Raw genomic sequence first — 12,320 nt, forward strand, 5'->3', positions numbered from 1 at the left:
CACCCTGGACCAAAGGCAGTGCTAAACCGCTGAGCCACCCGGGCTGCCCTTGGGGTTATTTAAATGGGGCAGTAGAAGCAGAAACTTAGTCTTCCAAAAACCAAGGTAACCATGACCCATTTATTTAAGGAATTAATGTACAAGACCAAAACTGGAATCACAAAAACAAAATGGTGAAGATTTTCCAATCTCCTGAAATAGAAACAATTTTGAAATGTCCTTGATATTCTCTATTTATTTAATACATGCTCTCTGTCTATATTTTTTTCTGCATATATATAACTTCAGTGACCGAGCTCTTTCCAGTCCACTATGCTTCCTGTGCTAGTTGAATTGTCCAGTACTCCTGATTTCTTTTCCCCTATATCTAATTTGTTGGCTTTCCTTGGCATTTTCTCAGGTTTCTTCTAAATTTCTGGTTTTCCTTGATAATTTATGATTGTGGAATGCTAAAACAGATAGGATTCAAATAAAATCTGAGCAGGCTTGATTCTAAGTGTGTGGTTTGTTTTCAAGGAATCATCAGGTCAATGCTTTTGGTGGCCAGGTTGACTATGAAGACTTATACTATTATATGATTTGTGCCATTTGAATAAACAGCAAACATTTATTAATTATTTTAAATTATAACAATTTAACTTAAAGATGATATTAAAGAAGATAACTGATAAATTCTGAATACAAACATGCACCACTGTACCTACAGAAAACACTAGGCTAAATGTCAGAGAAAAGCTAAAAAATTACCCATCCAAAGGCAACAGAAGCACAAACTGAATGGTAGGAAGCAGGTGTGGAGGGTTAATTTGGTGGGAATAAGTGATAGATCTTGTATATAGCAATCACTCAGTTCTCAGCCTTGTGGAGCAATTTAAAAGGAGAGCGTGTATGTGGCTCTGTTGACTTCATTCAACTTGAACTTTCATAACAGGAGTCAGAGCAAGAGCTTGAAACCCAATCAGAGACCCAGCAGCTGTTACTGTATCTAAGGCAAGTCCAAGATAAGATATTCTTACTGGGACACATGGTATGAACTATCAGAACAATCTCCTTCCTCTTTAACATCTCTACCTCCACATGATTAGCATAAATGGCTAACCTTTGCAGTTTTCTTCATCAGGATGAGATGTTCCTAATAATATGTGTTTTCAATTCAATAGTAAACTTCCAATTTAGCTACAATATGAAGCTTATAATTGAAAGCAACTTCTGATACTCTTACATTATTCCAACTGTACTTATAAACACAAGTTAATTATAATAATATAAATTGAAAATTAAAGATAATCTAATCAACTGATTTTTAAGTGATGAATTAATCGCAAATTCCCAGAGATTCCCCCATTACACCAATTATGATAATGCCACCTAAGTACAAAAAATATATAAGCTAATATGCCTGTGTTGTTCTTAAATGTTTGCCTTATAATTACAGTAATGACCTAGGAGTAAGATATTGCCTGAGGGTTAATGGCTAGCAGGGAACATAGATTTAGCATTAACCCCAAATAAATTCCCCGTGCTTCCATAATTATTTCAAAAACTTCACTAACATACATAGACTATAAATAAGACCTTTAATAATCTCTGGGTCAATGTCTGGTTTTCTGTTGAATATTGCCAACTTTATTAATTATCTGAAAGAATTGTCAAAGGCAAATTTTGAAGCTTTATGAATAACATGTTTTGCAAATATGATAAATATTGGAGGCATATTGTAAATGTTCTTCCAAAACTTGAATATAACAACAGTCGAGTCAAAATGGTGAAACACCCAACTGAGAAGCAAATTAGTAAATTAGAAAAATGTTCTTAGGAAATCACTTAGCATAAAACATCATAAATATAAGACAAATGTAAGATAGAAGAATGAGAAGATACCCTATAGGTCTGAGGGCATGAATGGAAGGAAAGAATAGAGAAAAGGTGATATTCCATAAGAAAATTGCTGAGAATTTTCTAGAAGTGATCATTGAAAAGTAAAGTAAGAAATTAGAGAAGAAAACAGAATCCCTGAGAGGGTTAATAGATACAAATCCTTACTCAAATATTTGTGAAGTTGGAGATCACCAAAAAAAAAAAAAAAAAAAAAAAAAAAAAAAAAACTCAGAGGCCACAAAAGGAATGCTGCATTGGCTCCACAGGCTCCACAGGCTCCACAGGCATGACAATTAGAGCAATGGCATAATTTTCAGCAACAATAACAAATGCCAGGAAAGAATGAAAAATAGGCTTAATATTTTGAAACATTAAAGACCAACCTAAAATTCTAAACCCAAACAAAGCATTAATTAACAATAATTGTAAAACATTCATTTTAAAACATAAAAAAATTGATATTTTACTAATCTTACATCCTCTCTTAAAGAACTGTTACAGAAAAATAAAAACCAGAGAAAAAAAGACCAAATACAAGAAGCACATAAGCGTTGCTAAATAAAACCAGTGACCAAAAGATAATTTGTAGCTTAAAAATGTGTATTATGGTAAGAACATTTAACACAAGATCTTCTCTCTAAAGTTTTGAAGTGCATAAGATTTATTAACTATGGACACAATGTTGTACAGCAGATCTCTAGAATTTATTTATATCATACAGCTGAAATTTCACAGACCTTGAATAATAAATCCCTATTACCCTCTTCCCCCAGAATCTGGCAACTACCATTTTACTCACTTTTTTTTTTTTTTTTAGCTTGACTATTTTATATACTTCATGTAAGTGGTATCATGCAATATTTGTCCTACAGTGACTGGTTTATTTCACATAGCATAATGTCCCTCAGGTTTATTCACGTGTCACATATATCTGATTTCCCTCTATTTTAAGGCTGACTGCTATCACTTTTCCCTTATCCATTCATCTGCAATAAGCATTTGTACTGCTTCGTTTTCTTGGCTGTTCTAAATAGTATTGCTATGAACATGGAGTGCAGATATCCTTTCAAGGTTCTAATTTCAATTTGGGGGGTTATATATCAGAAATAGGGCTTCTGGATCATAAGGAAGTTTTATTTTCATTTTTTTAAAGGAACGCACATACTGTTTTCCATAGCAGTTGCATCATTTTATATTCCCACCAACAAGGCACAAGGGTTCTGATTCCCCTTCATCCCCACAAACACTTTTTTTTTTTAGATTTTTTTTAAATTATTTATTTGACAGAGATAGAAAGAGAGCACAAGCAGGGGGCGCAGCAGGCAGAGGGAGAAGGAGAAGCAGACTCCTCACCCAACTAGGAGCCTGAACTCTGGGCTTTGATCCCAGGACCTTGAGATCATGACCTGAGCTCAAGGCAGATGCTTAACCAACTGAGCCAGTCAGGCACCCTATTTTTTTTTTTTTTTGGGTATAGCCATTGTAGAGGTGTGATGTGACGTCTCCCTGTGGTGTTGATTTATATTTCCTTTGTCCATTTTTAATTGAGTTATTATTATTTTTTTACTATTGAATTATAAAATTTCCTTATATAACTTTGGAAATTAATCCCTTTTCAGACATACGGTCTGCAAACATTTTCTCCCATTCCTTGGATGGTGTTTTCACCCTGCTGATTGTTTTCTTTGCTTTTTAGTTTGATGTACAAGTTTCAAAATAGGGTAAAAGAAAAATACTCCCGGAAATAGAGGTTGGCTCATGGATTTTGGAAGTAATATATTCTACCTCTCTTATGTAGCTCACACTTGGTAGAGATATAACCACTAAAAGGATGAGATTGAAAGACGAAACTTTCAAACCGGTAAAGGGGAAAATGAATAATAAAATATAATTATTCATTCCAACAGATGCCAGAAAACAGGAAATGAAAGAGAAAGAAAAAAAAACTAGAATAATCAGTAAACAGAATAAAGTGAAAGAAGTAAAATATAATAAAAATCATAATACACTGATACAGTAAGTCACAAGAGGAGAGGCTTGTGGAAGATGCTTGTGAAGTCATAAAGGTTATTAAAGACTGTTCCATGCTACCTTAAATGAACAACTATTAGTGATAGTCAGCATATTAGGGAAATCAATCATGGCTCCAAATTAGAAGTCGTTTTGTAACAGCTGAGATTTTCTAAAATGAGGAGTCCCTTTTGAAGGAAATTCTTCAAGCCCAGGTTGGACAAATGCTCAGGGGATGTGGGTTTCATGTGTTGATCTTAAAGGGTTCTTTCTAATGCTAAGCTCCTATCATGATGAAGTTTTTCAGGTGTATAAAGCTAAAAGCTTTTGAACATGGAATATTATTCTCACTTTGAAGCATCATCAAGAAAGTACTTTGAGGGTTTGTTTTACCCATCATGGTGTCCCGGGGAACTTAGTACAGTGTCTTGATACTTAACACAACCTCAATAAATAGTTCTTGAATTGAAATGAAGACTGGCAGATTTAATATAGTCTTAGGAAAATAATAAAAAGGTGAAAAGGATAAAAAAATATAGTCTATGATAGTAGCAATAGGAACAAAGTTATTAAACTTTATAAAATCTCGTACAGTGGGAAATATAAAGTGCATACAGAAAGTCATGAATATTTTTCAGAACGTATCAGAAAAAGAATAATTTTTATCTGATGCATTTGGGTATAACCAACTGTGATAGAACATGATTCTGAAACTGAAAGTATTGTGTCTCAGCAATTATTAACTTTTTCAAAGAAGAAATTATTAAAATTGATATTTTCCATTTCAAGGGAATTTGTAAGGAAGTACATATTGTATAAGCAAACTATACTCATATAAACTTTTTGAGTTTTCTATCCAGAGAGTGGACTGGGGACTTTGGTTTCACTTTTCTATCTGGAAAGGACTAAATAACTTTCATTAAAGGGGATATATCACAACTATATTAATTAAAATAAACATTCTTCTTGGTAGGATCTGAGTATGTAATGCAGGGCTTTTCCCAAGTATCTTGTAAAATCCTTTTCTAAACTACAAATCAGGGACGCCTGGGTGACTCAGTGGTTGAGCATCTCCCTTCAGCACAGGGCATGATCCTGGGGTTCTGGGATCGAGTCCCACATGATGTTCCCTACAGGGAACTTGTTTCTCCCTGTGCCTGTTTCTCTGCCTCTCTCTGTGTGTCTCTCATGAATAAATAAATAAAATCCTTAAAATTTTTAAATAAACTATAAATCATTTCTGTTTACTATAATATAGTAGCACAATATTTACCAGAGATGATTTTATTTTTACCCAGTCCACAGCACCAGATAAGAAGCATTTTCACTTTTCATCAGATTTGAATTAATTTCCTTTTCTTTTAATTTGCGGGGGACAGGCAGTTAATTTGTGGAACCCTCCCACCCCTACACCCCTCCCTCCTTAGTGGAGGTGGGAAACACAATGGCTCTGTATCTCAGTTCCTGTGAAAGTGCAACGATTGTTACTTACCTATTAGATAGGACACGTCAAAGAGATAGAGACTTTACCACAGTTTCAAGCTGCTAAAATTCTAGTGGGATCATCAAAGCCTAATTTGATCTTTCCGACCTGAGGTGCATCAGTTCTAACAAACTTGAGAAGTTTTATTTATAAAGTACGTTTTTCTCGGAAAATATTTAAGACAGCTTCTCAGGTTTGCCTGTAGGGTTTCACAAGCATGCGTGATCAATTGAGTCGGCCAGAGAGCTTGCAAAAATTCAGATTTGTGGACACATCTCAGGAGATTAAGACGTGGCGATCTGGGGGAGACTTAGGAATCTGGGTTTTTAAGTCTCCCCAAGTGACTTTTAAAATCACACAGGGTTTAGAAACACTGATTCACTACCTGCCGCTCCTTCAGCACTTTCTCTGTGTGCCATCTGGTATTCCGCACCCCTAAAAGAGGTTAACATACTCTGAAAGATGAGCTCATTCCTTCGTACCAGGAAGATAAGCCCCAGAGCACTGTGACCCTGGCCCAGAAGTTCAAAGAGATCAATGGCAGGATTTGTTTTGGCTTCGTTTAGCCAAAATTTATCCAATAATGGTATTGAAAACATCTGCTTTTTTTTTTTTTTGAAGCAAATATGGATGTAATCAAATGAGTGCTTTATTGCAGATGAAGGACCATGTGGAGACGTGAGAAAGGAAACTTATAACTTGTAAGGACTAACCACTACAGCCTCAGTAATTACTCCTGTGGTTCAAGTTGGCCAGCTCAAGAAGAGCACCTCAGTTCCAGGCCCGTTGGTACAGACTTGACTTGAAAAGGCAGGTCACTTTTGCCTGGTTTTAATATCACTTTTGCATCAATATCTTTGCTTGTTCAATAATGGAACTTATTGCCTCATATTTTGACGGTCATATAGTACCTTCTCAAGAAGTGCTTTTTGAAGGAAAGAAGGGCTTGGAGAAATAGAAGTTTTAGGAAAACAAAACTGATAGTTTGCCTTAAATATTTATAAAAGTTTTCCCTATTGGGAACACTTGGGTGGCTCAGTGAGTTAAGTGTCTAAAACTCTTGGTTTTAGCTCGAGTCATGATCTCAGGGTTATAAGATTGAGCCTCCTGCTGGCTCCCTACTCACCACAGAGTCTGCTTGAAGATTCCCTCTCTCTGTGCCACCCCCCCCCAGTAAATAAATAAATCATTTTTAAAATTTTTCCTATTGGTTTTAATTAAGCTCTTGCTGAGTTGTGAACTCAAAGAATTTTTTTTAAGGAGAAAAAGTATTTTAAAGCCTTCCCACGGGTTTTTCATACTCTTAATGGATAAAATCAGAGTGCTGAAGATTATAATGCACACACTCAAATGATGGCTTATGATATCAGCTTGCATCTACCTAAGATGAAAAGAAGGTTGTAAGATAAAAATAATGGATCGTGTTCTTAATATGAAGAGCATACACGATAGCTCCTTTAGCAAAAAAAAAAAAAAAAAAAGTCACAGAATTTTTTTATGAGAGAATTGTTTTTATGGGAGAGAAGTATTTATTGAGCATGTGTCTCTCATCAGAGTTCAATCTATAAGGTCTTCTACTGCAGGCTTATAAGCCTTACTCTCTTTCCCTTTAAAATTTTCAAGAACATCTCTTATTTACTGCAGAAAAGAAATCAATACTATTACAGAGAAAAAGAGACATGCTTGTTTTCATATGTTTCTTGAAATTACAGATATTGCAATTAACCTAAATCCATTATATACTACATTCAAGCTAGAAATTATAACCAAAATGATACATTTATAAGCTTGAACTTAGAAAATTGCTAATGTAGAAATATAATTGGTCTTTTGATTGGTATCTCACCAGTAGTAATTAATTATAGAATGGTTCATCCACAGTGGCATTTCTTTTTCTGCCAAATACAAGCATTTTTCAACATGTTCAGTAGAAATTTAGCAGACCACCTTATTCATATACAAAATTGATGTTTCAACATATGAAATTCCATGTATAGGTTTGCTAATTTTTCCTCAAGAATATCATAAGGAAACTGACAAAGAACCATTGTGTTGTATCAAACCACTGTGTTATATCCATTCCGTGATGAAAATGCACTATAAAAAATACTTAGAATACACTAAACATGATCATAGCTGCCCAATCCCAACATACTGGAATTAGGTTATGTATTTTGAAGCTGGACAAAAATTCAGAGGCATACAATGTAATAACCAGCAGGGATGTAGGAACAATCTAAAAACAGTTAAGACAAAACAGTACTTTTCTGCTGAGTTGCATTTAAATATCTCAAGTTTTCAGGAAGTGAGTAGCATAATTTAGAAATATGAGGAGATGAAAAAAATTCAGTGGGCATTGACAATCAGGTCCTTCTCGGCCTTTCTCTACCACTGACGCACTGGATGGATTGAAGGCCTGGGCCCCATGGGATTCTCTTCATCTTGTTCCTGCTCATTTAATCTATCCTCAAGCAGCAAAAATGGATGCAAGCCTTACTAGTCAACATTAAGCAGTCAGCACCTGACATTCATCTTAACCAAACATGCAGGAAAATAGGGAGCAGTTTAGAATCAATTTTAGGATTATGCAAAAATATCGATACATGAAAACCAGGTATAGATTGTATTTGTTTTCTTCTCTTTTCTTTCTTTCTTTCTTTTTTTTTTTCTTTTTAGTGGATTCAGTTGCTGAAGGTGGGAGGTGCGTCTGCCTAGGCTAGGGCAGAAAACAAATGACTTACATACAGAAGTTGCGTTCTCAGAAAATAAAGAGGCTCCCTCAAGCTCTGAGCTAACATCTCACACTGGAAGAGAAAGATGGGGAATTGCCTGGTCACTTGGGTTCCTCCCCCCGCCCCCCACTTGTCTGAGGGCGTGTGTTTTCCTTTGATAATAGACTCTTGTAAATACAAGCCATTGAAGTGGTGGGAAGGGGAATACTGTGGCTCCATCAGCATTGAGGGGCTTTGAAATTCAATGTGATATCCTTTATGTTGGAGAGTGGCCGAAGATCAAGGGCAATCAATCCTGATGCTTTCAAATTTATAGATATTTTGGCTTGGAGGGACTGGAAAAGATTTATCCTTATGGAATATTTCATGTCTGTTCTCTCTTCTACTTCATTTCTGGATCCACATCCTAGTGGAATAGTAGAGAGACTGTTTGCAGATGGATCTCAGCTGCTGAGTCTAATTAGCAGCTATTCAATAATACATATTCCAAACAAGCAAAACAGAACAAAAGGAGAAATGTCTTCATTTTTGGTCTACCAATATTTCTTTTTATTATAACCTTTGCTATTTCATCCCCTGGAGTTAGTCATATATACTTCACCTCTATCTCACTATAAAATCACACCACAGAGAATCTAGGTCATATTTGTTATTAATACACAGTAAAAATGCCAAGCATTTTCTATTTGACCTTTTGCAACTCTCTCTCTGCCATCCTTCCTGCCTCTGTCCTGTCTCCTTCAGGTTGTCCCAAACATGGGAAATAAAAGTTTTTCTCTACCTTGTTAAAATTAATTCCCTCTTCTTTTCTAATTCTTAAATGACCTTGGGCAGTTTTTTCTCATTCAAGAAAAGGAACACACACACCAGCTTCAGGTCGATGCAGTCTCAGGCCTTTTGGTTCATCACTGCTGCTGCTTCATCTTGTAAAGTATTTCTTTCTATCCAGGAAAAGGGACCTCCTCTGGAAAAAGCTCCTCCTCTGGATAGAGCTCTCTCTCATCCTCCTTCCCTGTCTCTTCTGCCCATTTCTTCTGCCCATTTTGCATTCATGATTCCTTCCCTCCACCAAATTTTCATTGAAAATCATCCTCTCATAATCTAAGGTAAGATTCTATTTATTCTCATAATGTTAAAAAATGGACATTCAAACATTTCCAACTTCTTTTAAAATAGATATTCTGACAATAGACAATAAACATAGTAATGTAAAGAAGTTTTAACATATGAAGTAATGAAATCCTTTACTTTTGAGTAGCACTTTTATGATAATTCATAATAATAACAAATGCATAGTAATAATCCCCAAAATTCATCTTTAAAAATCTCCAATATATTCAAATAGACTACTGTATCAGGTGATGTTACATTGACTGATTGGCTAATTGATCTTTGATAATATGTAAGAGTATTCCAAATTAGAAGAAATAATAAAGTAGATCAAAGGTAGTGGAAAACATACAATCAACCAAACCATACATGTAAGAGAGAAGTAATAATATTCATTTGTATTATCTTTGCACTTATCGATAATTAATGCATTTTGGAGTCAAATCAAAATTTGTTCATAAAGTTGAAGATTTGTCCTGGTGACTCATAACAGTCATTAATATTGGAGTAAAAATATATATATATATAATAATTATATATATAATAATTAATAATAATATAAAATATATATATAATAATTAATTATAATAATTTATATAATATATATAAAATTATATATTATATAATATATAATAATAAAAATATATATAATAATTAATAATTATATATAATATATATTATTATATATATATAATAATAATTTTGTATTTGTCCAATGGAAATGAGTAGAACAAAAACGTAAGTCTATTATTTTTCTTGGATGCCATCAACATATCCAGTTGTTAAGAGTATAGATCAAACTAATACAATTTGCTTCTAAATATGTATTGATAAATTAATTCATAGAATGAATTCATAAAATACCGTACCTATGAATATTAGAGCTCTAGGAGAAAGAATTGATGAGCTGTTATAATAAAGTCATTTAAATTCTATAAATTCTAACTAACAGAACAGAAAGTTTGCCTTTCTTTTTAAAGACTTTACTTATTTATGGAAGAGAGAGAGAGCATGAGCAGAGGGGAGTGGTAGGAGAGGGAGAAGCAGACTCCCTGCTGAGCAGGGAGCGCAACTGACATGGGGCCCAGATTCCAGGATCCTGACCTGAACCAAAGGCAGCTGCTAACTGACAGCCATCCAGGCACCCCAGAACAAGTAGTTTGCTTTTGATGAAAAGAATAAACTATTCCTTTTCTACTAGCATTGACTCAGTAGAAGTAGTAGGGAAAAAAATCATATAATCATATATAGTTTAACAGAAAAACTGAAGCTAATGGGTATCAAAGTGAATTAGTTGTCCCCATAGTGACTGGAGTGGTTTACACATCTTATAAAAGTAGTAATCTTTCTCTCACATGCTAGAAATTTTGGGGGAGATAGAATTTCAAGTTACTGACCATACTACTAGAATTTCTACCTAAGACATATGTATTAGAATGATGTAAGTGGCAATGGCACACTGTTGATACTCATTTTGCAAGTGTAAGATAATCATGTGAGTTATACAGCAAATTTGTGTATATGTTAATGTCAATTATGAGCTGCTCCTTGTGTTCTCAGTAAACAAGAGTCCTAAAAAAGCTATTATGCAAAATGATATCTTGGAGTCATGATGAGGTTAAAAGCAGTCTATACAGGTGGGCAGAGTTTAGGAAATTTTGCTGACTTAATGAATAAGTAGGCACACCAGTATATCCCCAGCATCTTCTGTCATAGAGGAATGACTAATTTCCTGAACAAATCTATCTGGCCTTGACCAATGGAAAAGGGAAATCAAGTTAGAATTTGATTCCAGAATACCATTTTAATCTTGCTGCAATTTAGAGGTAGATTGTATAACTTACAAAGTCTCAATTTCTCAATTCTTCATATGGACAAGGTAACATTTGCAACCTATCAAAAGAGCTTAGAGAGGTTTAATGAGGTGACATATCTAAAATGTTATCTAGGGGGAAAAATATATATATATATATATTTTTTATCTCTGCAGATAATGCCTCAGCTTGAGTGGAGGAAAAAAAAAAGATACCACAAGATATCATTGTATTATGATAAAGCAATGAACTACCACCTGCAGGAAATTGGCTTCATGAAAGGCAATGACAAAGAGCACATGAGGATTACATGAAATCAATCAGAGGCAGGCAGGAAGAACACAAGCCAGATGAAGTGGGGTCTTTCATGGCAGGCAGGAGAATATATCAAAGCCAACCTTGCTAATTTCAAAAAGCCCACTCCCTTCTCTAGAGGTGAGAACATTACTTCAGACAGCATGCTGGCTCTGCTGGACTTCTGTGAAGATGCTCTAACTCCATTTGTGGGTTTCTTAAAGAATGATTGAGGAATGAAAAGGGCCAGCAAACCTGAACACCGTTAATTTAGTTCACCAGTAGGAGAGGATTGAGTGCACAGTTTTCCACATTTATTTCTCCATCAGGAACTTGTTATTTGTACCAGCTGGACCCTCATTTGTGTATTTTAATTCCGAGCCACTCTTCATTTAAATGCTGCTTTGCAAAGAAAACGCTAAGTAATTTTTTTCCTTAAAGAAAGATATTTTTGCAAAGCAAAACAAAATAAGCCAGTTAAAAGTAGATGCTGTCTATCCTTGAATGGTAAAATGAAAGGGATGAGGAGGACCGATGGTCAAAATGATGGGTGTAATGGATCACGGATCACGGAGAGAGCTCGATGCAGGCAAATATTTTTCATAGGAAGAGCAGATACTACAAAAATATCTGTGTAAGTGCTGGAAACTCATGGGTATGCTGTAAAGAATTGAAGTGCTCCAAGCACCCTGAGAATAAGTGGAAAGAGCATCCTGAGAAGCCTCATGATGCTTGCTCAATGTTCATGGGCTGCAGACAATGTCATGGGGATTAGGCACATATAAGTGGTTTTAGGACTGGGTATAATTGGAAGTCCAATAGACATAAGGATCAGTTCTCAGATCTAAGTAGTTGTAGCCTGTGATGTTGATAGAAAAGCTGAAACTGCCTACTTAGTGTGATATTTTATCACCTAAGAATGACCAAATCTACTCCTTGAATGTATACCACAGAGAAAATAAAAAACTAAATACATTAATTGTATTTTTTTTTTTTTGG

The sequence above is a fragment of the Canis lupus genome, chromosome 7 (genome assembly GCF_048164855.1).
Source record: "Canis lupus baileyi chromosome 7, mCanLup2.hap1, whole genome shotgun sequence".
Lineage (NCBI taxonomy): Eukaryota > Metazoa > Chordata > Mammalia > Carnivora > Canidae > Canis > Canis lupus.